The sequence below is a fragment of the Rattus norvegicus genome, chromosome 13 (assembly GCF_036323735.1).
Source record: "Rattus norvegicus strain BN/NHsdMcwi chromosome 13, GRCr8, whole genome shotgun sequence".
NCBI classification, from domain to species: domain Eukaryota; kingdom Metazoa; phylum Chordata; class Mammalia; order Rodentia; family Muridae; genus Rattus; species Rattus norvegicus.
In genome coordinates this window covers 15,858,099-15,885,000 of record NC_086031.1, presented here as the reverse complement: position 1 = coordinate 15,885,000, position 26,902 = coordinate 15,858,099, and the positions used below count along the sequence as shown (strand labels likewise).

The window sequence follows — 26,902 nt, the reverse complement described above, 5'->3', positions numbered from 1 at the left end:
AGCTTCTCCAAGCTTCTGCCTTCATGAGTTCAACTTGGAAGACAGAATGACATGCGTAGGTTCATTGTGCCAAGCCACACAACCATCATTGCTAATGGCCTATATGGATGACAATTTGACCTGAAATATGCTATATATACACATACACACACATATGCCCTGGAGAAGGATTACACAGAAGTAGACATCAATGCCCCTTAGGACAATGAGGGAGATAAACACTTAGCCACTTGAACTCTCAGCATTATGCTGTTTTCCAAGTCCTTTCAAGAAAGTCTCTTTGAAAATAAAACTTTTGGAAGACTGATGTTTCTACACAAATCAAAAAGAACAGAGAAGGGGTTGGGGATTTAGCTCCGTGTATAGCGCTTGCCTTGCAAGCACAAGGCCCTGGGTTCAGTCCCCAGCTCCGAAAAAAAAAAAAAAAAAAGAACAGAGAGAATATATCAGCACTAGAGGAAGTAGGGTCATAGATTCCTTGTCTGAAAGCTATTGGTTTATCCAGGTTTTCCCACATGAAGATAAAGTTTAGCTGTATGAATATATTTCCTGTTCAACAGAAAGAACTAACAAAGGCAGGGTTAAAAGTAACTCCCAGAATGTTTGCTTGTTCTTGCTCAAATTTGTTCTAAATAGTAGAGTCAAGGAAGAGATGAGGGATCAAAGTCACTTCAGCCATCTCAGGGAATGAAAGAGCCTAGCTTTACTGCCAGCCTGTGATTTTTGTTCAGTGAAGGGGGAAGAAGAGAAATGTTTCACCTGGAAATACTTTTCCCAATTTTCTCTCCTTCTGTGGGTAGGTTATCTTTGTTTTCTATTATTGCCTCAAAATACCTGAGTTCAAATACTTCTAAATTAACAAAGTTTATTTAACTCACTGGTGTCTGTAGTAGTTAGGACAAAACATGCAGTAATGCAAGAAGGTGTGTGAATAAAGCCAATTATATTTTTAGTTTCCTTGAGACATTTCAGTCATGTGAGAGGGAGATTCTTTCCAGTGGGAAATTACTATTAGCCCACCATGAACCTAATCTCATAAAACATCATCTCATTCTTGGAATATGACAAAAGGAGAACAAGTCTGCAGCACAAGAATATTGTTGGGGCAGATCGAATGCAATGGCAAACACAGTTTTTTGACAAGCTTCAGCCCATCTTCCTCATGTGTTCTTATTCTTAATGGGTGAGTGTGTACGCGTGTGTGTGTGTGTGTGTGTGTGTGTGTGTGTGTATGTGTGTGTGTGAGTGTTTGTGTGTGTATGTATAGATAGATAGATAGATAGATAGATAGATAGATAGATAGATAGACAGACAGACAGACAGACAGAAAGGCAGGTAGGTAGAGAGGGGGGGGAGATATTGACTACTGCTATAATTAGTACATTAAATACCCAGAACAAAACCCAGAACATGTTCACATTTTTGAATACATAGTGCTGTGTGAGGAGGCCCTGGAACTTCAAGAAATAAAAGATGTGGGAATGGATTACGGGTGAGAAGATTTTAAATATTGTAGTTCAGCCTCCTTCTAGGTATTTTTTTTCTCTTTAGTTGACTGCTGGTGTTCTGTGGCCATAAGCTTCATGCTCCCACTGCCAGGCTTTCTGTACCATTATGAATCAAAAGCATGAGCTACATTAAGCTCCATCCCTTATACTGCTTCATTCAGGTCTTCTATTCCAGTGACAAGAAAATAAATTAATACTCAGTCGATAGAGGCTTTTCCAAGCGGTGAGAGCATTGTGCCACATTCATGTCCCTGGTGTTTTATATCACTTTGCTATCAAGAATTTCCTTCTGCCATATATATATATATATCTTACAAAGTGCGATGGCCAGGCCTATATTTATGGAAGTTTGATCACATCATGTACCTAAGAATCTTCTACTGAATCCAAGTGAATGTTTAAAACTGTGAATTTGTTTGAATGTAACCTGAAATTTCTTAGCTTTGTCATATTGTTTAACTTAAGTGATTTTGTTTTCCTCTTCCTCAATGTCTTTACCTGCTATTGAATAATAAATTTATTGTGAAGACTCTTTGGTATAATTACTGTAAACCACAAGAAAATGCATGAAATAATGTTTTCAATATGCAGTACCTGTTCTTTCCATATTCTTGTTCAAATTTTAAGCAGCGTTCATGTTTTGGATTTGATTTCCAAGACCCATTGTTTTCATTCTAAAAAATTCTCACCTCATAACTTCTCCTCCTCCTCCTCCTCTTCTTCCTCCTCATTTTCTTCCTCTTCCTCTTCCTCTTCCTCTTCTTCTTCTTCTTCTTCTTCTTCTTCTTCTTCTTCTTCTTCTTCTTCTTCTTCTTCTTCTTCTTCTTCTTCTTCTCCTTCTTCTTCTTCTTACTCTCTCTCTCCCTCCCTTTCTCTCTCTCTATCTGTCACTCTTTTCAGTTGTCTGTTTTACTCTCTGTATTCTTTTCTCTGTGTATCTTCTGTGAGATATATATATATATATATATATATATATATATATATATATAAAGTGTTTTTGTGTTTTTTGTGTATTGTATGAACACTTGTTCCTGTGGTTATGAATGCATTTGTAGGTGAGTGTACACATGTTCCTAAGCATGTATAAGCTGAAAGTCAACATTAAGAACTATCCTAGAACACTCCATCTTTGATTTTGAGACAGATAACTAACTGAACCTAAACTGATCACTTCCTCTTTGTTGGCTCTCCAGGAAGCTCTAGGAGCCCCAGAATTCTGTCTCTACCTTCCCACTCCAGATTCTAGGAGTTCAAACTCAGCTCCTTAAGCTTATGCAGCAAGAACTTTACTGAGGGAGCCATCTCTGCCGACTCTTTTTGTTTATTTTTCTGGTCTCTAAATTCTATTTGTTATGACACGTATTTGGGAGGAAACCTGAGAGAAGAAAGAGTAATTTTCATTCTTAGGTCCACAGCTGGCTGTTATTTATGGTGAGAAAGTCTGTGTGTAGCAGTAAAGCCCGGAAGTAGCACATAAGAAAGCGCAGTATTTAATTTTCTCCTTCTTCATTTTGAATCATCTGTGAGCACCAGTCTAGTAGACTCTCTACTTGTATTCAAGGCTAGTATTCCCTTCTTAATGATCTAAGTTCTTTACAACTAGTCAAGGTTAAAACAAAAACTAAACTTCACAATTGGCTTCTATAATATATACTTTTTTGTAGTGTGTCCAATGCTATACAAATTTCCTGTGAAATGGTTTTGATTCTTCATTGTTAGGACACTAACATGTAAACCTAATGGGCTCTGTCTAACCTTGATATCTTCTGTCAGCAGAAGCCCAGTGTCAGGCTGTTTCACTGGGAGGATATTCAGCTCCATTATTTGGCTGAAATGGTGTGCCAGGTTTCTGTACTGTAAGGATGATTTATCCTCAGTAAGACACCTCAGGTGGCTCAGGGAAAATTAATGTGTTCCTTGGCATTCCCTTGCACTCTGTGTTTATTTACTTTACTGACCTTATTACACTAATATTTATAAAATATTTCTCCCTCCTCTCTCCATATTTTTGTCTGTGTCTTTCTTTTTTCTGTCTCTCTTTCTCTCTGTCTCTCTGTTTCTCTTTGTCTCTTTCCCTCTCTTTTGTGTCTCTGTGTATCTGTGACTCTCTGTGTCTCTGTCTCTACCTCTCTCTCTCTCTCTCTCTCTCTCTCTCTCTCTCTCTGAACAATGAAAAAACCCACAAAATGATGACAATCACTTTTACCTGATAACCCCATCTCACTGGTCATGACAGTAATTTGGATGCTATTTATTTATCTACATCTAATGCAGTCCTTTGATTCAGACTTTCTACAGCAATGTATTTCTATTGTGTTGCTCTGTCAAAAATGTGTGACTAAATCAAATTAAGGAAGGGCGGATCTGAGTTCATAGTTTGAAGGTGGATCATGACATGAGTATAAGATGGCTACAACACTGCCCCCACAGCCAAAAAGTGGAGATAAATGAATACTGGTACACACTTTGCCCTTCACCATTTTAGGAGGTCTAAGGCACTAGCTATGACATTGTGCCAGTCCTATAACATTCTTTCTTTTTCAGTTAACCCAGTACAGAGACCTCCTGGCTGCCTTATCTACTAGATTCTAGTCATTTTAGCCACTATAAACATTAAACAATCTAAACTATAACATTGAACTTGTCCTATTCTATACAATAACTAGATATTTTCCTAATAATGTGTATTTCTTATTTTAATGACTTTGAAATCAACTGTTAGGCTTGATTATCACATCACAGTGTTTTCAATGAGCACAGTGAAGAAGTGTATGTGCAAGGATATTTATTGAATTAAAATTTCAAAGACACCACCCAGACCTAAAGGGATGGAGTCAACAGTTCTCTGCACCCAAATCCTGTGGGAGGGAGAGCTAAACCTTCAGAGGGACAGACACGCCTGGGAAGCCAGAAGAGTCTAAACTCTGCCCACATTTCTGACTCCAGAGGAAAACACCTAATGCCATCTGGGAGCCCAGTGCACAGGGGCTCCCAGAAAAGGCCTCATAGGCCCTCCTGGTTGCCCCCCTCACGGAGAGTTCAAAAGCAGCCCCCCACGAGCAAACTTGAGCGGCTGGACCACAGGTAAGACAAACTTTTCTGCTCCAAGCGACCTGCCTGGTGGTCTCAGGACACACAGAGGAAAAATTCCTCTGGGACCGGACTTATTAGCTGAAGTCCCAACCTCACTGATCCTGGCCCGCAGCTCACTGCTCCCAAACCCCTTGGGAAACAGAGCTCACCCCGCCCCAGACAGGTGGGCACACCTGAGACTGCAGAGCAGGAGAGACCACAAATACTGCCGAACTCTGCACACATCCCTGGCCCAAGAGGAAACTGTATACGGCCTCTGCGAACCAGAAGATAAGGCCACTGGTGCAGCAGGTCCCCTGCAGTCCAGACACCACTTGGACCTGAAGGGACACGGTAAGCAGTTCTCTCACCCAAATCCTGTGGGAGGGACAACTAAATCTTCATAGGGGCAGACACACCAGGGAAGCCAGAAGAGACTACACTCTGCCTACATTTCTGACTCCAGAGGAAAACACCTAATGCCATCTGGGACCCCGGTGCACGGGGGTCCCAGAAAAGACAGCATAGGCCATCCTGCTTGCCACCCTCACCTAGAGCTCAAAATCAGCCCACCATAAGAAACTTGAGCCGCAGGACCACAGGTAAGACCAATATTTCTGCTGCAAGCAATCTGCCTGGTGGACTCAAGACACAGGCCCACAGGAATAGCCAAAGACCAGTAGACAGGAAAGACTACATGTCCAAAATCAGAACACTCTGTTCCCATAACTGCCTGAAAGAAAACAGGAAAACAGGTCTAGAGCACTCCTGACACACAGGCCTATAGGACAGTTTAGCCACTGTCAGAAATAGCAGAAAAAGGTAACACAAGGGACAACCTGATGGCGAGAGGCAAACACAGGACCCAAGCAACAGAAACCAACATGGCAACATTGGAGCCTAATTCTCCCACCAAAGCAAACAATGAATATCCCAACACACCAGAAAAGCAAGATCTAGATTTAACATCATATTTGATCATGATGCTGGGGGACTGCAAGAAAGACAGGAAGAACTCCCTTAGAGAAATGCAGGAAAACATAAATAAACAAGTAGAAGCCTATAGAGAAGAATGACAAAAATCCCTGAAAGAATTCCAGGAAAACACAATCCAACAGTTGAAGGAATTAAAAATGGAAATAGAAGCAATAAACAAAGGACATGGGAAACAACCCTGGATATAGAAAACCAAAGGAAGAGACAAGGAGCCGTAGATACAAGCATCACCAACAGAATACAAGAGATAGAATAGAGAGTCTCAGGCGCAGAAGATTCCATAGAAATCATCGACACAACTGCTAAACATAATGTAAAACGGAAAAAGCTACTGGTCCAAAACATACAGGAAATCCAGGACTCAATGAGAAGATCAAACCTAAGGATAATAGTTATAGAAGAGAGTGAAGACTCCCAGCTCAAAGGACCAGCAAATATCTTCAACAAAATCATAGAAGAAAACTTCCCTAACCTACAGTAAGAGATCCCCATAGGCATACAAGAATACCTAAACATATGGGACAGAAAGAAAGCTGTGCTAAGAGGAAAAGTCATAGCTCTGAGTGCTTGCAGAAAGAAACAGGAGAGAGCATATGTCACTCCTGACAGCACACATAAAAGCTCTAGAACAAAAAGAAGCAAATACAGAAGGAACAGAAGGCAGGAAAGAATCAAACTCAGTGTAGAAATCAACCAAGTAGAAACAAAAATGACCTTACAAACAATCAACAGAACCAAAATTTTGTTCTTTGAGAAAACCAACAAGATAGATAAACCCTTAGCCAGACTAACAAGAGGACACAGAGAGTGTATACAAATTACCAAAATCGGTAATGAAAAGGGAGATAACTACAGAATCAGAGAAAATCCAAAAATCATCAGATCCTACTACAAAAGCCTATATTCAACAAAACATGAAAATCTGCAGGAAATGGACAATTTCCTAGACAGATACCAGGTAATGAAGTTAAATCAGGAACAAATAAACTATTTAAACAACCCCAAAACTCCTAAGGAAATAGAAGCAGTCATTAAAGGTCTCCCAACCAAAAAGAGCCCAGGTACAGACAGGTTCACTGCACAAATCTAGCAGACCTAGAAGACCTCATACGAATACTATCCAAACTACTCCACAAGAATTGAGAGAGATGGAGCACTACCGAATTCCTTCTATGAAGCCACAATTATTCTTATACCTAAACCACACAAAGACCCAACAAAGGAAGAGAACTTCAGACCAATTTCCCTTATGAATATCGACGCAAAATACTCCATAAAAATCTGTCAACCTGAATCCAAGAGCACATCAAAACAATCATCCACCATGATCAAGTAGGCTTCACCCCAGTCATGCAGGGATGGTTTAATGTATGGAAAACCATCAACATAATCCATTATATATACAATCAGGAAAAACAAAACCACATGATCATTTCATTAGATGCTGAGAAAACATTTGGCAAAATCCAACACCCCTTCATGTATAGAAGTCCTGGAAAGAATAGGAATTCAAGGCCCATACCTAAACATAGTATAAGCCACATACAGCAACCCAGTCGCTAACATTAAACAAAATGGAGAGAAACTTGAAGGAATTACACTAAAATCAGGGACTAGACAAGGCTTCCTACTCTCCCTCTACTTATTCAATATAGTTCTTGAAGTTCTAGCCACAGCAATCAGACAACAAAAGAGAACAATCTGATACAGATTGGAAAAGAAGAAGTCAAAATATCCCTACTTGCAGATGATATGATAGTATATTTAAGTGATCCCAAAAGTTCCACCAGAGAACTACTAAAGCTGATAAACAACTTCAGCAATGTGACTGGGTATAAAATTAACTAAAAAAAAAAAATCAGTAGGCTTCCTCTACATGAAAGAGAAACAAACTGAGAAAGAAATTTGGGAAACGACACCATTCATAATAATCCCAAATAATATAACATACCTCGGTGTGACTTTAACCAAGCAAGTGAAAGATCTGTACAATAAGAACTTCAAGCCTCTGAAGAAAGAAATTGAAGAAGATCTCAGAAGATGAAAAGATCCCCCATTCTCATGGATTGGCAGGATTAATATAATAAAAATGGCCATTTTACCAAATCAATCTACAGATTCAATGCAATCCCCATCAAAATACCAATCCAATTCTTCAGAGAGTTAGACAGATCAATTTGCAAATTATCTGGAATAACAAAAAACCCAGAAAAGCTAAAAATATCCTCAACAATAAAAGGACATCTGAGTGAATCACTATCCCTGAACTCAAGCAGTATTACAGAGCAATAGTGATAAAAACTGCATGGTATTGGTACAGAGACAGACAGATAGACAAGTGGAATAGAATTGAAGACCCAGAAATGAATCCACACACCTATGGTCACTTGATTTTTGACAAAGGAGCCAAAACCATCCAATGGATAAAAGATAGCATTTTCAGCAAATGGTGCTGGTTCAACTGGAAGTCAACATATAGAGGAATGCAGATCATCGATCCAGGCTTATCACCCTGTAGAAAGCTTAAGTCCAAGTGGATTAAGGACCTCCACATCAATCCAGATACACCCAAACTAATAGAAGAAAAAATGGGAAGCATCTCGAACACATGGTCACTGGAGCAAATTTCCTCAAGAAAACACCAATGGCTTATGCTCTAAGATCAAGAATCGACAAATGGGATCTCATAAAACTGCAAAGCTTCTGTAAGGCAAAGAATACTGTTGTTAGGACAAAACAACAACTAACAGATTGGGAAAAGATCTTTACCAATTCTACAACTCATAGAGGGCTTATATCCAAAATATACAAAGAACTCAATAAGTTATACCGCAGGGTGACAAATAACCCTATTAAAAATGGGGTTCAGAGCTAAACAAAGAATTTACAGCTGAGGAATGCCGAATGGCTGAGAAACATGTAAAGAAATGTTCAACATCTTTAGTCCTAAGGGAAATGCAAATCAAAACAACCCTGAGATTTCAATTCACACCAGTGATAATGGCTAAGATCAAAAACTTAGGTGGCAGCAAATGCTGGCGAGGATGTGGAGAAAGAGGAACACTCCTCCATTGTTGGTGGGATTGCAAACTGGTACAACCATTCTGGAAATCAGTCTGGAGGTTCCTCAGAAAATTGGACATTGAACTACCTGAGGACCCAGCTATACCACTCTTGGGCATATATCCAAAAGATGCCCCAACATATAACAAAGACACGTCCTCCACTATGTTCATAGCAGCCTTATTTATAATAGTCAGAAACTGGAAATAACCCAGGTGCCCTTCAACAGAGGAATGGATACAGAAAATGTGGTACATCTACACAATGGATTATTACCCAGCTATCAAAAAAATTACTTTATGAAATTCATAGGCAAATGGATGGAACTGGAAAATATCATCCTGACTTAGGTAACCCAATCACAGAAAAACACACAAGGTATGCACTCATTGATAAGTGGCTATTAGCCCAAGTGCTTGAATTACCCTAGATACAAAGAACACATGAAACACAAGAAGGATACCAAAATGTGAATGCTTCACTCTTTCTTTAAAAGGTGAACAAGAATATCCTTGGCAGGGAATAGGGAGGCAAAGTTTAGAACACAGGCAGAAGGAATACCCATTCAGAGCCTGCCCCACATGTGGCAAATATATATACAGCCACCCAAGTAGATAAGATGGATGAAGCAAAGAAGTGCAGGCCGACAGGAACCGGATGTAGATCTCTCCTGAGGGACACAGTCAGAATCCTCCAAATACATAGGCAAATGCCAGCTCCAAGCCACTAATCTTGAGAACCTGAACCCCGTTGAAGGAATCAGAGAAAGGACTGGAAGAGCTTGAAGGAGCTTGAGACCCCATATGAAAAACAATGCCAACAAATCAGAGCTTCCAGGGACTAAGTCTCTACCCAAAGATTATACATGGTCTGACCCTGGGCTTCAACCACATACATAGCAATGAATAGCCTAGTAAGAGCACCAGTGGAAGGGGAAGCCCTTTGTCCTGCCAAGACTGAACCCCCAATGAACGTGATTGTTGGGGGGCAGGCGGTAATTGGGGGTGGATGGGGAAGGAAACAGCCATATTGAAGGGGAGGGGAGGGGATAGGTGGATGTTGGCCTGGAAACTGGGAAGGGGAATAGCAATTGAAGTGTAAATAAGAAATACTCAAGTTAATAAAGATAAAAATATTAAAAAAATTATAATTTCAATGATGCTTCCTCTTATACAAACCACAAACCATTAAAATTCACCTAATTATTGTGTCTTTTACTTTACATCTTCCTCTTATGTCACTTTCCCTGTGGCATCAGTATGCTTTCTCTTTTACAGTACCTAATAGCAAACCTGATCAGAATTACATCTGTAGCATCAGAACCTACAAGAGTCATGTTTAAGACTTCTTTGAGCATTATCTTTTAACTCCAGCCTTAGATTATATTCTGCTACAAAGTCTCCTGTCAGACAAAATAATATCTTCAGAATTTATTTATTATTTTTGTTTAGTTTTATGGTTATTTGAATATCTTAATGCTGATTTAGAAATTTTACCGTTAATATTTGGTTCTCATGGCTTTATCATTTTGAGTTCATTTCTGTGAGTTGTTAAAATATTTTAATGTCAAAAACTCTGGAATAGTAATAGCCATATTAAGGGTAGGTATGGCATTTTAGCCAATCAACTCTTAAAATACCATTGCAGACTCATAAGTACATATTTTACTAATCTTTTATGTGATTCTTAATGTGAGAAAAGGAAAAAAATCAAAACACACCATTGCTGATCAGAGAAATCTCCCTCTTCCATTGCCTTGAATACAGTCTTATTTATCTTTTCTATGTATCCATTGAGTCTACATTGTCCTTCTTTTTGTGTGTTTATCTTCTTACTTATTGAAACACAATAAGTAGCATTCTTTTTCTGCATCAATACTTCCATTTCTCACATCACAGTCTAGAATAGAAATCAGTGTAGATAGTTTAAATGCTACATACGTTATTTACTGTGGCTTTATTACATTTCACTTGTAAGCTACATATACATTTTATCATTCAAACATCTATTGATGGACATTTATCTTCTGCCATATAGCTTTCTTTGCAATAGGCAACTGTCGAGCATATAAGCAAACATCTTTTTTTAGAACCAAATGTCACATCATTACTGATTTCTAGATCTATTACTAAAATCAGCTAAATTCAGGAAATGATATTGATCTCTCAGCTCTGTTTTCAGTGCATATCTGCATTGGCAGTGGAGAGGGTGATGGATAGTGTTAGTTGTTATCTTGACAGGAACTAGAATTACCTGTCAGTCAGGTCTACAGGCACAACAGTGAAGGCTTGGTTAGTTACTCCCTAAAGTTAGTCCCTGCAGTTAGTCCCTGAATATGGTTGTGGAGGATTTTCTTGATTATATTTTTGAGGTAAGAATGCTCATCCATTCTTGGTAGCAGCTGGGATACTGGGTTGTATAAAATGAACAAAATGAACCAAGCAAAAGCACTAATTACTCTCTGCTTCCTGATTGTAGAAACAATGTGATCGGATACTTCATTCTACTGCTACCATGGTTTCCCACATTGCACTACTATAGCCTTGAACTGGGATTCAAAATAAAGTCTTCCCCACTTACTTTACTTTTACCAGACTATTTTACCACAGAAAGGGAGAAATTAAAAAATAGCAATGTGTTAGTCAGAGGTTTATGAGACTCTCTTGTTTCTTGTAGCCTATGTAACTTTTCACAAAATGCCATGGTCCAGCCCCAGCAGTGGTGGATCTCTCTGGAAGGCATGCCAGGGAGAGGATCAATATTATGTGACCAAAATGTTGTTGTATGAGAAGAAAGGTCACTTTTTATAAAATGGCATTCACCTTTCTTGTCTGTAAATTATTCTGATGCTAAAAACTGGAGGCCTTTGGTGATTAATACATGATTAACATGCTACTCTCTATTTTTAAACAATATGGATTAAGTAAAGAGATTCTTTGCTCCTTTCTCTCCAGATAGTCCTCACCTACTCCCTCCTGCGAGCGAATATTTGCTGCAGAAACAAACAAATCATTTGAAAAGAGATTCTAATATGTAATCTGTCTGCCTGGTTCTCAGTCATTATATTTTTCTCATTATACATGAGCACATGGTAGTCCAAGCATCCTCAAAAGTTTGCAACAAGTTCAAGTTTATATTCAAATTATAAATTGAATAAAAAATAATGAGAGTGATGTTTACATGTCTTTTCCACTAATATTATCTAACTAAATATTCATTAACTGTAACTAGCTCCAGAAGTTAAATAAAAGTTTAAAACTATAATTCTATATTAGCACATTTCTGTCAAGAGTCATGTCACCTGCCTTGAATGTTTTATAGATAAACCCAGTCAATATTTTAATTTCTGTTCTTGCACCTGTACTATTCATCCCCCCTTTATGGCATATATTATCAGATAATGGTTTTACATTCTAGGGGAATATTCTCCTTAATTAAAAATCTGTTACATGCCTACTTTCTATCTTATTGCAATATACTGTTGGCACATGAAAGCTTGTGGGACCTTAATTGCACACCTATCTATAAAGGGTTCAAAAATTAATAATATAAACTTAGGAGGTCTATAAAACACTATTAGGAATTAAGAAATCAGGGGGAGAGAGCTGGTCTTGCAAAACTACAATCCTGAGAGTTCAGAGGAGACAAACATTTTTGCCCACATTCCTGACCCAAGAGAAAACAGCTTACTGTTCTCTGGGCCCTCTGGGCAGAAGAACCTGGGTGTAGTCAGAGGCAAGACCCAGTTTCTTCTTGCTCCTAGAGCTGAAAGTCAGGCTCCAGGAGTACCAACACATCTGACAGGAGAGGTAAGACCAACTCTTCTGCTCCAAGTGACTTGACTGGTGGCCTCAGGACACACAAAGCCAGATGTCCTCTGGGACAGGACACTTACAGTTTCTTGCTGTGCCTAGAGCTGAAGTGCTCACACAGGTCTCTGTATCCAAAAAACAGAGGGGTCAAGAGTTGGACTCAAAGAAGTGCAGACAATCCTGAGGGCTCAGGAGACCACTACTTTGCTCACACTCCTTGCCCATGAAGAACCTGCCTAGTGCCCTCTGGATACAGAAACACAGTAGCAGAAAGGGGCAGGATCCTTCCCATTTTTTCCTGAGCCCAGAGCTGAAAGCCATTCACCTGGAGCTCTGACACACCTCAGGTCAGAGGTAAGAACCACCCTTCTGCTCCAAACAACCCACTGGAGGATTTAGGACACACAAACCCAGGAGCAAGTTTCTGTTTCCAGATCTAGCTGAAAGAAAACAGGTCTACAGGAGTGCTGAAACACGGGCTTACAGGAGGGCCAAGCCACTGTCATAGACAGCAAGACAAGAAGACACCAGAGACAACTTGATGGCAAGAGGCAAGAGCAGGAACCTGAGCAACAGAAAGAAAGACTACTTGGCATCATCAAGCCCAGTTCTCCCACAAAAGCAAATTCTACATATCCCAACACACCACAAAGCAAGATTTGAATTTAAAGTCAAATTTCATGATAAAGATACAGAACTTTTAGGACATAAATTATGATCTTAAAAAAAATACAGAAAAACACAGGTAAACAAGTAGAAGCCCTTAAAGAGGAAACACAAATATCCCTTAAAGAATTACAAGAAAACATAACCAAACAGGTGAAGGACTTGAATAAAACCTTCCAGGATTTAAAAATGGAGATAGAAACAATAAAGAAAGAACAAAGGGAGTCAACACTAGAGATAGAAATCCTAGGAATTAAATCTGGAAACATTAACTCAAATATCACCAACAGAATACAAGAGATAGAAGAGGAAATTTCAGGGGCAGAAGATACCATAGAAAACATTGACACAACCATCAAAGATAATGTAAAACTAAAAAAGCTGCTAACACAAAACATCCAGAAAATCCAAGACACAATGAAAAGATCAAACCTGCAAATCTAAGGAAAATAGGTATAGAAGAGAGTGAAGATTCCCAACTTACAGGGACAGTAAATATATATCAAAAAATTATAAAGGAAAAGTTCCCTAATCTAAAGAAAACAGATGCCTATAAACATACAAGAAGCATACAGAACACATGATAGATTGGACCAGAAAAGAAATTTCTCCCTTCACATGATATTCAAAACACTGAATGTTCAAAACAAAGAAAGAATATTAAAAGCAGTAAGGGACAAAAGATAAAGTAACATATACAGACAGCTCTATAAGAAATAAAGTAGACTACTCACCAGAGACTAAGAAAGCTAGAAGATTCTGGGCAAATGTCATACAGACCCTAAGAAAACACAATTGCCAACCCAGGGTGCTATATCCAGGAAAACTCTCAATTAATATAGATGGGGAAACCAAGATATTCTATGACAAAACAAAATTTGCACAATATCTTTCTACAAATCCAGCCATACAAAGGGTTATAGATAGAAAACTCCAACACAAGGAAGAAAACTACACACTAGAAAAAGCAGAACATAATCTCCTTGCAATGAAACCAAAAGAAAGGAGACACACAAACATAATTCCACTTCTAAGAACAAAAATAACAGGAAACAACAATCACTATTACTTAATATCTCTTAATATTAATGAACTCAATTCCGCAATAAAAATTCATAGACTAACAGAGTGGTATGGAAAGAGGAGCCACTTTGCTGTATACAGGAAGCAGACCTCAATGATGAAGACAGACACTACCTTAGAGTAGAATGCAGGAAAACAATTTTCCAAACAAATGGTCCCCAAAACAACCTGGAATAGCCTTTCTAATATCCAATAAATTATACTTTCAACCAAAAGTCATCAAAAAAGGTAAAGAAGGATGTTTAATATTAATCAAAGGAAAAATCCACCAAGATGAACTCTCAATCCTAAATATCTATGCTCCAAATGCAAGGATAACTACATTCATAAAAGAAACCTTACTAAAGCTCAAAGTACACATTGCACCTCACACAACAATAATAGGAAATTTCAACACCCCACTCTCATCCATGGACAAATCATGGAAACAGAAACTGAACAGACACATAGAGAAACTAACAGAAGTTATGAACAAAATGGACTTAATAGATATTAATAGAACATTTCCTCCTAAAACAAAAGAATATACCTTCTTCTTAGCACTTCCTGGTACCTTCTACAAAATTTACCATATATTGGGTCATAAAACAGGCCTCAACAGATAGTGAAGAGTAAAATAATCCCAGTCATCCTATCAGATCACCATGGACTAAGGCTATTCTTCAATAACAACAAAAAGGACAGAAAGGCCACATATACATGGAACATGAACAATGCTCTTCTCGATGATATCTTGGGCAAGGAAGAAATAAAGGCAGACGTAAAAGACTATTTACAGTTTTATGAAGATGAAAGCAAAACATATCCAAAATTAGAACATGAACAATAGCAATGTTCTTCTTGATGATAACTTGGACAAGGATGAAGTAAAGACAGAAGGAAAAGACTTTTTAGAATTTCATGAAAATGAAGGCATAACATACCCAAACTTATGAGGGACACTCATGGCACAGCAGCCTCGAAAAAAAACTGGAGAAAGTGTACATTATCAGCTTGACAGCATATCTAAAAGCTCTAGAACAAAAAGAAGCAAGTACACCCAAGAGAAGTAGAAAGCAGGAAATAATCAAACTTGGGGCTGAAATCAACCAAGTAGAAACAAAAAGAAATATACAAATGATCAACAAAGCCAGGAGCTGGTTTTTTGACAAAATCAACAAGATGGTTACATTCTTAGACAAACTGCCCAGATGGTCGGAGAGTGAATCCAAATTAACAAAATCAGAAATGAGATGGGAGACATAACAACAGAATTCGAGGAAATTAAAAAAAATCCTCAGACCTACTACCAAAGCCTATATTCAACAAAACTAGAAAATCTGGCAGAAATGGACAATTTTCTCAACAAATATGAGTTATGAAGTTTAAATTAGGATCAGATAAAACATCTAAACAACCCCATAACTCTGAAAGTAATAGAAGCAGTCATTAAATGTCTTCCAACCAAAAAGAGCCCAGGACCAGATGGTTTTAGTGCATAATTCTATCAGGCTTTCATACCAATAGTGTCCAAACTATTCCATAAAATAGAAACAGATGGAGCACTACTCAATTACTTCTAGGAAGCCACAATTTAGCTTATACCTAAACTATGCAAAGATACAACAAAGAAAGAGAACTTCAATAATCCCTTATGAATATTGAAGCAAATATAATCAATAAAATTCTCACAAACCGAATCCAAGAACACATCAAAATTATTTTCCATCATAAAGAAGTAGTTTCATCCCAGAGATGCAGGGATGGTGCTATATGTGGAAATCCATTAAAGTAATCTATTATGTAAACAAACTCAATGAAAAAAACTACATGATAATTTCATTAGATGATGAAAAAGCATTTGTTAAAATTCCACACCTCTTCATGATAAAAGTCTCGGTAAGATCAGGAATTCAAGGTACAAACCTAAACATAGTAAAAGCAATACAGAGCAAAACAGTAGCTAACAATAAACTAAATGGAGAGAAACTTGAAGCAATCCCATCAAAATGAGGGACTAGACAAGGCTGAGCACTCTCTCCCTACTTATTCAATATATTACTTGAAGTCCTAGACCAAAGATTCAGACAACAAAGGAATGCCAAAGGACACAAATTGGAAAGGCAGAAGTCAACATATTACTATTTGCAGATGATATGATAGTATATATAAGTGACCCCAAAAGTTTCACCAGACACCTACAAAGCCTGATAACCAACTTCAGCAAAGTGGCTGGGTATACAATTAACCCAAACAAATCAGGAGCCTTTCATTACCCAAGGATAAGCAGGCTGAGAAAGAAATCAGGGAAATGACACCTTTCACAATAGTCACAAATAACATGTAGATTTCCAGAATCTACACTGAAAAGTTCAATAGTTGTCAAGACACATTTGTAACTCAGGTATTAAGGATTCAGGTACATATGTTTACTAAAAAATATGTGTTGGTTAAAATTGAGACCCCATATGAACAACAATGCCAACCAACCAGAGCTTCCAGGGACTAAGCCACTACCAAAGAGTGTACATGGACTGACCCTGGGCTCCAACCTCATAGGTAGCAATGAATAGGCTAGTAAGTGGACCAGTGGAAGGGTAAGCCCTTGGTCCTACCAAGACTGAACCCCAGTGAATGTGATTGTTGGGGGGAGGGTGGTAATGGGTGAGATGGGGAGGGGAACACCCATAGAGAAGAGAAGGGGGAGGGGTTAGGGGGATGTTAGCCCGGAAACCAGGAAGGGGAATAAAAATCAAAATGTACATAAAAAATACTCAAGTTAATAAAGTTGAAAAAAAAAAAAAGCCTAACCGGGGAATTTCAGGATAAGTGAGAGACCTTGCTGTAGTAAATAGAGAGGGGAAAAATTAATAATACTAGCTATAAACAACCATATGTACACACACACATACACACACACACACACACACACACACACACACATGAACGCACATATTTAAACACATATAATAAACAGAGATTCAGAGAACAAATGAAAGCCAGAGACAATTAGATACATAGACAGGCAGGTACACAGAGAGAAAGATATACAGGAGGGGGGAGAAGAAATGTCCTCTTTTGTTCTTAGCAAAGCAAATGTAAATTGTGTCCTTTACATTTTCGCTCAGTCTTCGCAAGTTTTCCTGGTGTGATATTGACATCTTCACATATCTAAATGGAGCGATATGAAACACTATTTATTCTGAGATCCTGAATTATTCATTTAGAGAGTTCATCATCTTTAATCCACATGATGAAGTCTGCAGGAGGAATCATTTCGTATTTTTTATTTATAGAAAAAAGAGGCTGTGAAAGATCAAGTCTCAAGTCAACCACCACTCAATAGTGAAAGTGACACATTTGTATTCAAAGTATATTTGAGTGAGTTACCACATTCATCTCCAGACTTGACGTAAATAAGGTCTGACACAAAATTCTCCCAAGAACTCATAGTAATTTTTAAGGGAAGGACTACACATGTGGTTCAGTTGTTAGAATACTTATCTAGTTTTCAGGAAGCCCTGGATACCATCCCTCTTACTACATTAAGCAAGAAGTGGTAGAATATATCTGGGACCAGCATTTGAGAGATGGTCAGGAAAATAAAAAACTAAGGTCATTTTGGGATATATGAAAAGTCCAAAGACAAACCAGTTAGCATAGTAAGTAAAGACACTTGTGAAATTTGATGACCTAAATTCAATCACATTCAATTCATTGTGACATTATGTGTGCCTATACATTTCCACACACACAGATGTGAGCACACAAATATCTATCATCAATCAATCAAACTATCTATCTATCTATCTATCTATCTATCTATCTATCTATCTCTCTATCTCTCTATCTCTCTATCTATTTATCTTTCTATCTGTCATCTATCTATATGTTTATCTATTGAGGTTTTTGAGACAGGTTTTCTTAGTGGCTATAACTGTCCTATAATTTGTTCTGTAGACCAAGTTGACCTAGAGCTCATGTAAATTTATTTGCTTCTGACTTCCAAGTAGGCTAAACAGCCACTCTCTGCTCAGCTGTTTGACTTTTGTCTATAGGAAAACTTGTTTCTCTGTATATGTACCATATGCATACCTGGTGCCTGTGCAGGTCAGATGAGGCTGTTAGCTCCCCTGGAACTTGAGTTTTAGATGGTATCAAATGTGTGTGTGTGTGTGTGTGTGTGTGTGTGTGTGTGTGTGTGTGTGTGTGTGTGTTTGGCAGTGAAATCTGGGTTTCCTTTACGCATAGGAAGAGCTCATCACTACTGAACAATCTCTCAATAAAGATTTCTTTTTAAACACCTGCCTAATAAGTTTAAATATTAATAGTTAAAAGTGTTAACTGTTTTAAAAGTGGTTGTTAAAAACAAAGAATTCATTTTAAAAACAGTGGGTTATGATTGGTCTAGGTGTCAAGAGATATTTGTAAGTGTATCAAGAGGGAAATAAAATTAATAATTGTAAGACCACTGGTAAGACCACTGAAAGAACTACCCACAACATCATTGTTCTCTTCTCAGAATGTAATTTACGATTTAAGAACAAAGTGTTCCTCTCTATTCATGCCACAAATATAAAACAGTGAAAATCAATGTGGATACTGGCTGGTCTTGGACCTGAATCCTCCATTTTGCTATATCAGATATGCCCCTACAGAAGAAAGCAATGCAAAAAGTTCTCCCTTGAGCTATCCACTTTTCTAGATAGAGCCTCATGTGTCCAGGCTGTCCTTGGACTCACTGTGTAGCCCAGGATGATTGTGAACTCCTGATTATTCTGATTTCCTATTTAAAGTGCAAAAATCACAGCAATACACAATTATATCCAATTTATGTTGGGCTGTAGATCAAACCCACGTCTTCTTTCATGCTAAATAAGCATTCTATTAGCTGAGCTAAAATCCAGCACAGAACTATACACATATGAACTCCAGGGCCACCGTATTTATTTAGATGGTGGTCCTTATGCCATCTTGGTGTATGTCACTAAAAGAGAGCCCTTAGCATCATAGACACATAAGATTTCTTTTATCACTTGGCCAAAAAATATGATTCAGTATATGTGGAATCTATCTTCTAACTTGTTAGGCCATGAAACAGATTTCCTGGGTCATTTTGATCATGCCATTTACTTTAAAGCAAGGAAGAAAGAAAAATAACTCTTCAAAAAGCAACCTAAAAAGTAGCAGCTAGAGCAAACTGGGAGGATAAATCACAGTCAAGTAAGTTGTCTGGATGTCGTAAATGTGACTGTCAAAGGCAGTTGGGAGAGTGGTGATGGATGGGCTACTGTGTATACCACAAATAATGCAAGGAGTGCAGTGGCTTGGAACTGGTAATGCATTCTTCCCCAAACAGAGAAGCTCTGTTGTAAAAGCAGTTGGCTGTACAATAGACAGATACAATAGACAGGAATAAATAGTTGGGCTGGCACTCTTGGAGAAATTTCAGCTCCTAGCAGAAGGCATGGCTTTTACGGTAAGTGGAAATTGCTTTATACACAATAGCTATCCTTCCTAAAGTTTGAAGGGAACGTAGATTGTACAACCTTCCTGAACTTGTTTCTAACAGGAAAATGATCTGTACTAAACTATAAAATCTGTTCTAAAAACAACTTTCCAAGCAAATGATCAGAAGAAGCAAGCTGGAGTAGCCATTCTAATATCAAATAAAATCAATTTTCAATTAAAAGTCATAAAAAAGATAAGGAAGGACACTTCATATTCATCAAAGGAAAAATCCACCAAGATGAACTCTCAATCCTAAATATCTATGCCCCAAATACAAGGGCACCTACATACGTAAAAGAAACCTTACTAAAGCTCAAAACACACATTGCACCTCACACAATAATAGTGGGAGATTTCAACACCCCACTCTCATCAATGGACAGATCATGGAAACAGAAATTAAACAGAGATGTAGACAGACTAAGAGAAGTCATGAGCCAAATGGACTTAACGGATATTTATAGAACATTCTATCCTAAAGCAAAAGGATATACCTTCTTCTCAGCTCCTCATGGTACTTTCTCCAAAATTGACCATATAGTTGGTCAAAAAATGGGACTCAACAGGTACAGAAAGATAGAAATAATCCCATGCGTGCTATCAGACCACCACGGCCTAAAACTGGTCTTCAATAACAATAGGGGAAGAATGTCCACATATACGTGGAAATTGAACAATGCTCTACTCAATGATAACCTGGTCAAGGAAGAAATAAAGAAAGATATTAAAAACTTTTTAGAATTTAATGAAAATGAAGGTACAACATACCTAAACTTATGGGACACAATGAAAGCTGTGCTAAGAGGAAAACTCATAGCGCTGTGTGCCTGCAGAAAGAAACAGGAAAGAGCATATGTCAACAGCTTGACAGCATACCTAAAAGCTCTAGAGGAAAAAGAAGCAAATACACCCAGGAGGAGTAGAAGGCAGGAAATAATCAAACTCAGAGCTGAAATCAACCAAGTAGAAACAAAAAGGAACATAGAAAGAATCAACAGAACCAAAAGTTGGTTCTTTGAGAAAATCAACAAGATAGATAAACCCTTAGCCAGACTAACGAGAGGACCCAGAGAGTGTGTCCAAATTAACAAAATCAGAAATGAAAAGGGAGACGTAACTACAGATTCACAGGAAATTCAAAAAATCATCAGATCTTACTATAAAAGCCTATATTCAAAAAAATTGAAAATCTACAGGAAATGGACAATTTCCTAGACAAATACAAGGTACCGAAGTTAAATCAGGAACAGATAAACCAGTTAAACAACCCCATAACTCCTAAGGAAATAGAAGCAGTCATTAAAGGTCTCCCAACCAAAAAGAGCCCAGGTCCAGACGGGTTTAGTGCAGAATTCTATAAAACCTTCATAGAAGACCTCATACCAATATTATCCAAACTATTCCACAAAATTGAAACAGATGGATCACTCCCGAATTCCTTCTATGAAGCCACAATTACTCTTATACCTAAACCACACAAAGACCCAACAAAGAAAGAGAACTTCAGACCAATTTCCCTTATGAATATCAACGCAAAAATACTCAATAAAATTCTGGCAAACCGAATCCAAGAGTACATCAAAACAATCATCCAACATGATCAAGTAGGCTTCATCCCAGGCATGCAGGGATGGTTTAATATACGGAAAACCATCAACGTGATCCATTATATAAACAAACTGAAAGAACAAAACCACATGATCATTTCATTAGACGCTGAGAAAGCATTTGACAAAATTCAACACGCCTCTATGATAAAAGTCCTGGAAAGAATAGGAATTCAAGGCCCATACCTAAACATAGTAAAAGCCATATACAGCAATGTACATATCTAATATGCAGGATATCTGATATTCAACCTCTGCGAAAGATCATTGTACCCGCAAAGGCCTCAAGACTCACAGGTTGAGAACCATTGTCCTCAGGTCTTTTCACAAGTTGAAAATTTAGCTGAGTAAGGTCTTTTGATTGCCATCAAAACCTTCCATTACTAAACTGTAGATTTTACATTGTCTTAATCTCATCTTTATTCATCACAAGCCTTGGCTCGAACATTAAATTACCTCCGGCTTCATTTCTCTTCAATCTCTACATTTTCTCTTTTTACTGCTTATCCTTTTTTTGCTGTAGACCTTCATAGAAGTAGTTACTTACAATGTACATCAAAGAGACAATAATAGACTGTCTTTAAATCTCCTTTGCCAGAGCCATCACTTCTTAATTTAGTCTCAGAAATATTCATAGTACAAAAGAAGAAGCAGAAATATCCTTTGCCTGTTAGGGCAAAACAACAACCAATACATTGGGAAAAGATCTTTACCAATCCTACAACAAATTGAGGGCTTATATCCAAAATATATGAAGAACTCAAGAAGTTAGACCGCAGGGAGACAAATTACCCTATTAAAAATGGGGTTCAGAACTAAACAAAGAATTCACAGCTGAGGAATGCCAAATGGCTGAGAAACACCTAAAGAAATGTTCAACATCTTTAGTCATAGGGAAATGCAAATCAAAACAGCCCTGAGATTTCACCTCACACCAGTAAGAATGGCTAAGATCAAAAACTCAGGTGACAGCAAATGCTGATGAGGATGTGGAGAAAGAGGAACACTCCTCCATTGTAGGTGGGATTGCAGACTGGTACAACCATTCTGGAAAATGGTCTGGAGATTCCTCAGAAAATTGGACATTGCACTACCTGAGGACCCAGCTATACCTCTCTTAGGCATATACCCAAAAGATGCCCCAACATATAACAAAGACACATACTCCACTATGTACATAGCAAACTTATTTATAATAGCCAGAAACTGGAAAGAACGCAGATGCCCTTCAACAGAGGAATGGATTCAGAAAATGTGGTATATCTACACAATGGAATATTTACTCCATTATCAAAAACAATGACTTTATGAAATTCATAGGCAAATGAATGGAACTGGAAAATATCTTCCTGAGTGAGATAACCCAATCGCAGAAAAACACCCATGGTATGCACTCATTGATAAGTCGTATTAGTCCAAATGCTTGAATGCTAGATGCACAAAACACATGAAACTCAAGAAGAATGACCAAAATGTGAATGCTTCACTCCTTATTTAAAAGGGGAACAAGAATACCCTTGGGAGGGAATAGGGATGCAAAGTTTAGAACAGAGGCCGAAGGAACACATGAAACGCAAGAAGAATGACCAAAATGTGAATGCTTCACTCCTTATTTAAAATGGGAACAAGAATACCCTTGGGAGGGAATAGGGATGCAAAGTTTAGAACAGAGGCAGAAGGAACACCCATTCAGAGCCTGCCCCACATGTGGCCCATACATATATAGCTACCAAACTAGATAAGATGGATGAAGCAAAGAAGTGCAGGCCGACAGGAACCGGATGTAGATCTCTCCTGAGAGACACAGCCAGATTACAGCAAATGCATAGGCGAATGCCAGCAGCAAACCACTGAACTGAGAATGGGACCCCCGTTGAAGGAATCTTCGAAAGGACTGAAAGAGCTTGAAGGTGCTTAAGACCCCATATGAACAACAATGCCACCTAACTAGAGCTTCCAGGACTAAGCCACTACCCAAAGACCATACATGGAATGACCCTGGGCTCCTACCTCATAGGTAGCAAAGAATAGCCTAGTAAGAGCACCAGTGGAAGGGGAAGCCCTTGGTCCTGCCAATACTGAACCCCCAGTGAACGGGATTGTTGGGGGTAGAGTGTTAATTCGGGGGGGATGGGGAGGGGAACACCCATATAGAAGGAGAGGGTGAGGGGTTAGGGGGATGTTAGCCTGGAAACAGGGAAGGGGAATAACAATCGAAATGTAAATAAGAAATACTCAAGTTAATAAAGATGCGAAAAAAAGTTAATAGTATGAATTTTCATCAGTTTATTTCTAAGCTAAAAAACAATGGAATTCATTTTTTCAATAGACTTCATAGAAGAGTGCTATCCCTTGTCAAAAAGCAAGTCACATTGTTTCTCTGGAAGGATGATGATCATCAGTGAGCTGGTTTGGGAAACTATCCCTGTGATGATCCAGAGTTGCTGCGCATAACTTAATTGGATGATATGAAAAATATTCCCAAGTTGGAAAATTCTTAGGAAATAATTACAACCAAACCAAAAAAAATATCACTTTGTTGTTCTACTATAATGAAATTGAAGTATAGGGAGTTAAAATAACTATTTCTAGGTCGCAGGAAAATATTAATAAGAATTAATATAGAATATCTAAGCAGTTAGTTCTCCCTCTTCTTCCTTTTTCTTGAGCTAAATCACACGGATGACTCTAATCTTTCTATTTATAGTTAATGATTTGCTATTAGCAGGTTTTCCTGTCATTGCTCTATAGTAGAAATGTTGGAGGCTATTGTTTTTCTTTATCACCCCCCCCCCATTTTTAGAACCAAGAGAATAGAAGAGAAAAGAAAGCACATGATTTCTCTGCTGGGTTATTTTTCTCCTCTCAGAATTTATGAAAAATAATGTTGTAATTATATAGATAAGATTCCCAGGTGGTAAATGCTTTTCAAATCTTCCTGTTATCTCCTCTGTTTTATTTGTGAGGATGTTCAGAATTAATTCATGTCAAGTTGCAGTAAATGTTTTCCCACAAGTTATCAGATTAGTGCCAACATACTCCATAGAGTACCTTGACACTTTAAAATTTATTTATTTTTATTTCTATTCCTGTGTATTCATGTGTCATTATGTACACTTGTCAGTACAGTGTAGTTAACAAGGCCAGAATGTGTGCTGCAAATAGACTTAAAAACTAAAAAAAAAAAAAAAGACCAAAAAAAACAAACAAACAAACAAACAAACAAACAACAACAAGAACAACAACAACTACAACAACAAACCTGTGTATTTATTTTGTAAGCATCTGTGAATGTGAATACAAATATATATGGCAACCTTAATAATGCATTGGATCTGCCGAAGGTAGAATCATATGTGGTTATGAACACCTAACATGGATTATTCAAACTGAACTTGAATTTTTTTGCAAGAGCAGAGCCATCTCTGAAATACAGAAGCAGATTTTTTTCAACTCTCTTTTGGTCCTTTGAAAGAAATCTCATTGGCCTGGAACTCTGAATAGGCTAGGCTATCTCATCAGCAAGATGCAGCAGTGAGCCTCTCTCTGCCTCCCAAGCACAAGAATTATAATACTGTTTCAGTATGCCCAGCATTTTTTTTATTGTCATTTATTGTTAACCACTCGGAACCTTGTGCTTGCAAGGCATATTTTCATTCTTAATAATGATATATTATTTTACGGATGTTTATTATTTGTAGCTTTTTTTTCACTTTCAACATGATAGTTAATGGTTCTATAAGAAATTACGTCTGATAATTTATTTTTACTGCAAATGCCTAAATATTTTTCTTGTCAAATTTCATACACAATAGAGTATAACAACTGTTTATTAGTATTTATAATTTCCCTCATATCAAAAATAATGATTATTTACAGTTTAATAGGAGTGTATATAATATGGAAAAGTTAAGCAATTATTTTTGTATATATTTATTTTATTGGATATTTTTAATTTACATTTCCAATGATATTCCCTTTCCCAGTTTCCCAGACAAAATCCCCCTATCCTATTTGTGTCTGTTTTGGCAATGGCATTTATCCAGAGTACATAATAATTTATATTCACAGTGATCTACATGCAAAGTATTCTTGTCACCCTCACAATATTGTGATATCTGCACCTACAGGCCAAAAGGGGACTGATCATTGGAAACACTATACAAGAGGACATTCTGTGGTTGGTAAATATCAGTTATTTGTATGAATATGTTAGGTCAATAAAAATGTTAAATGTTATTGCATTTATTTATTTAATTTGAGATAGTACATGTCTATGTGTCAGAGACAGACAGAGAGAGAGAGAGAGAGAGAGAGAGAGAGAGAGAGAGAGAGAGAGAGAGAGAAGACATGCATATAGGAGTAGTACTACAGAATTTATGGGAAGACTCAAATATGATTGTCAGATTTGGCAGCAAAACACTGTAACTACTAATATGTCACAGCAGCCTTACTTGTTTACTAGTAAGTTTTTATAGTCACAAAAATATTTCAGGCTACTGCCAATTATATTGGTTATTATTCAAAATTGATGGTAAGACCCTGTTGGAGAAGAATAGTATCATCATTGTTAACGTCTGTGACTACTGCCAAGTTATATGACAGCTGACCTAGCAAGACAGGTCTGCAGGTACTATAGTGACAAGAATATCACATAAATAATCAATCATATTCTGAGAGATTTAAGTCTCTCTTTACAAGATCAAATCAAATCAATATCATGGAATATTGTTAGGCCAAGAGTCTATGACCAGCCAGGATATACATCCTCCAATATAAACTACTATTATTATTATTATATTAAATGAGCATAGTATTAACACATTCATGATGATTTACTGTTATTCCCATGGATTAATGCATCCCTCAACCCTCATCAGAAAAGCTTCTATTTTGAGTAGATTATACATGATTAACACAGAGACCCATGACTAGCAAAAGTTCATCATAGAAATTGAAGTGTAAGGACAGTGAAATTGAATAAAAGAAAATAATGTACTCTGGACATAAGAGGGCAGCTAAATATATGGACATAAAGGTCATGATAAGATACACAAAACCTGTTTAAGCTCAAACCATATGGAAGTATCAAAATGGAGAGCACATGTAGATATGAAATTTCACTCCTATCTGAGAGTCTGTTGGCAACTGACTGCTGGTAGAGAAAGAGAGTCAGTTGTCTTAATGAGTATAGATGCTGAAAGCTTCCCATATTCTAAGGGAAGCCTGCCTCTCCATATATGGGTAGCACAAATTCGACTTGATAGGTGCTAATAAATTGAAGACACAAAGTTAGATGAGTACTAGGCTGAGCATCAGGGAGGGAGTTATGGAAAAGTAAGTAGACATGGAGAAAACTCATTGTATGAATTTCTTAAAGGACAAAAACTAAAAAGGAAATTCCTTTTCAACATATTTCTCACCTTTAGTCCTCGTCTAATAGGGAAGCTTTAGCACAGACACTGGTTACTGCATGCCTGAGATATACCTGACACAGGAGGCATGTAATTTATTAAAGAAAGATTTGCATTCGAAAGTTAAATTTTCTTTGACAGAATGTTTTGTCTTTAAAGAGTTAAATGACAGTTATCTGGAAAATTCATTT

The 26,902-nt window shown here is 37.6% G+C and overlaps 1 long non-coding RNA gene across 2 annotated transcripts in view; it reads right to left on the bottom strand.

Moving 5' to 3' along the window:
• The window catches only part of LOC103691604 (uncharacterized), a 67,454-nt gene that overhangs the window by 11,967 nt on the left and 28,585 nt on the right, over positions 1–26,902 (bottom strand). The window contains exon 4 of one of the 2 annotated variants that reach the window (XR_005492385.1): positions 10,366–10,538. The exons of the other annotated variant lie outside the window; for it this stretch is intronic. This is a non-coding gene — a long non-coding RNA (uncharacterized LOC103691604). Of the gene's footprint in view, positions 1–10,365; positions 10,539–26,902 lie in introns of those variants that run through there. 2 annotated transcript variants of the gene reach the window in all.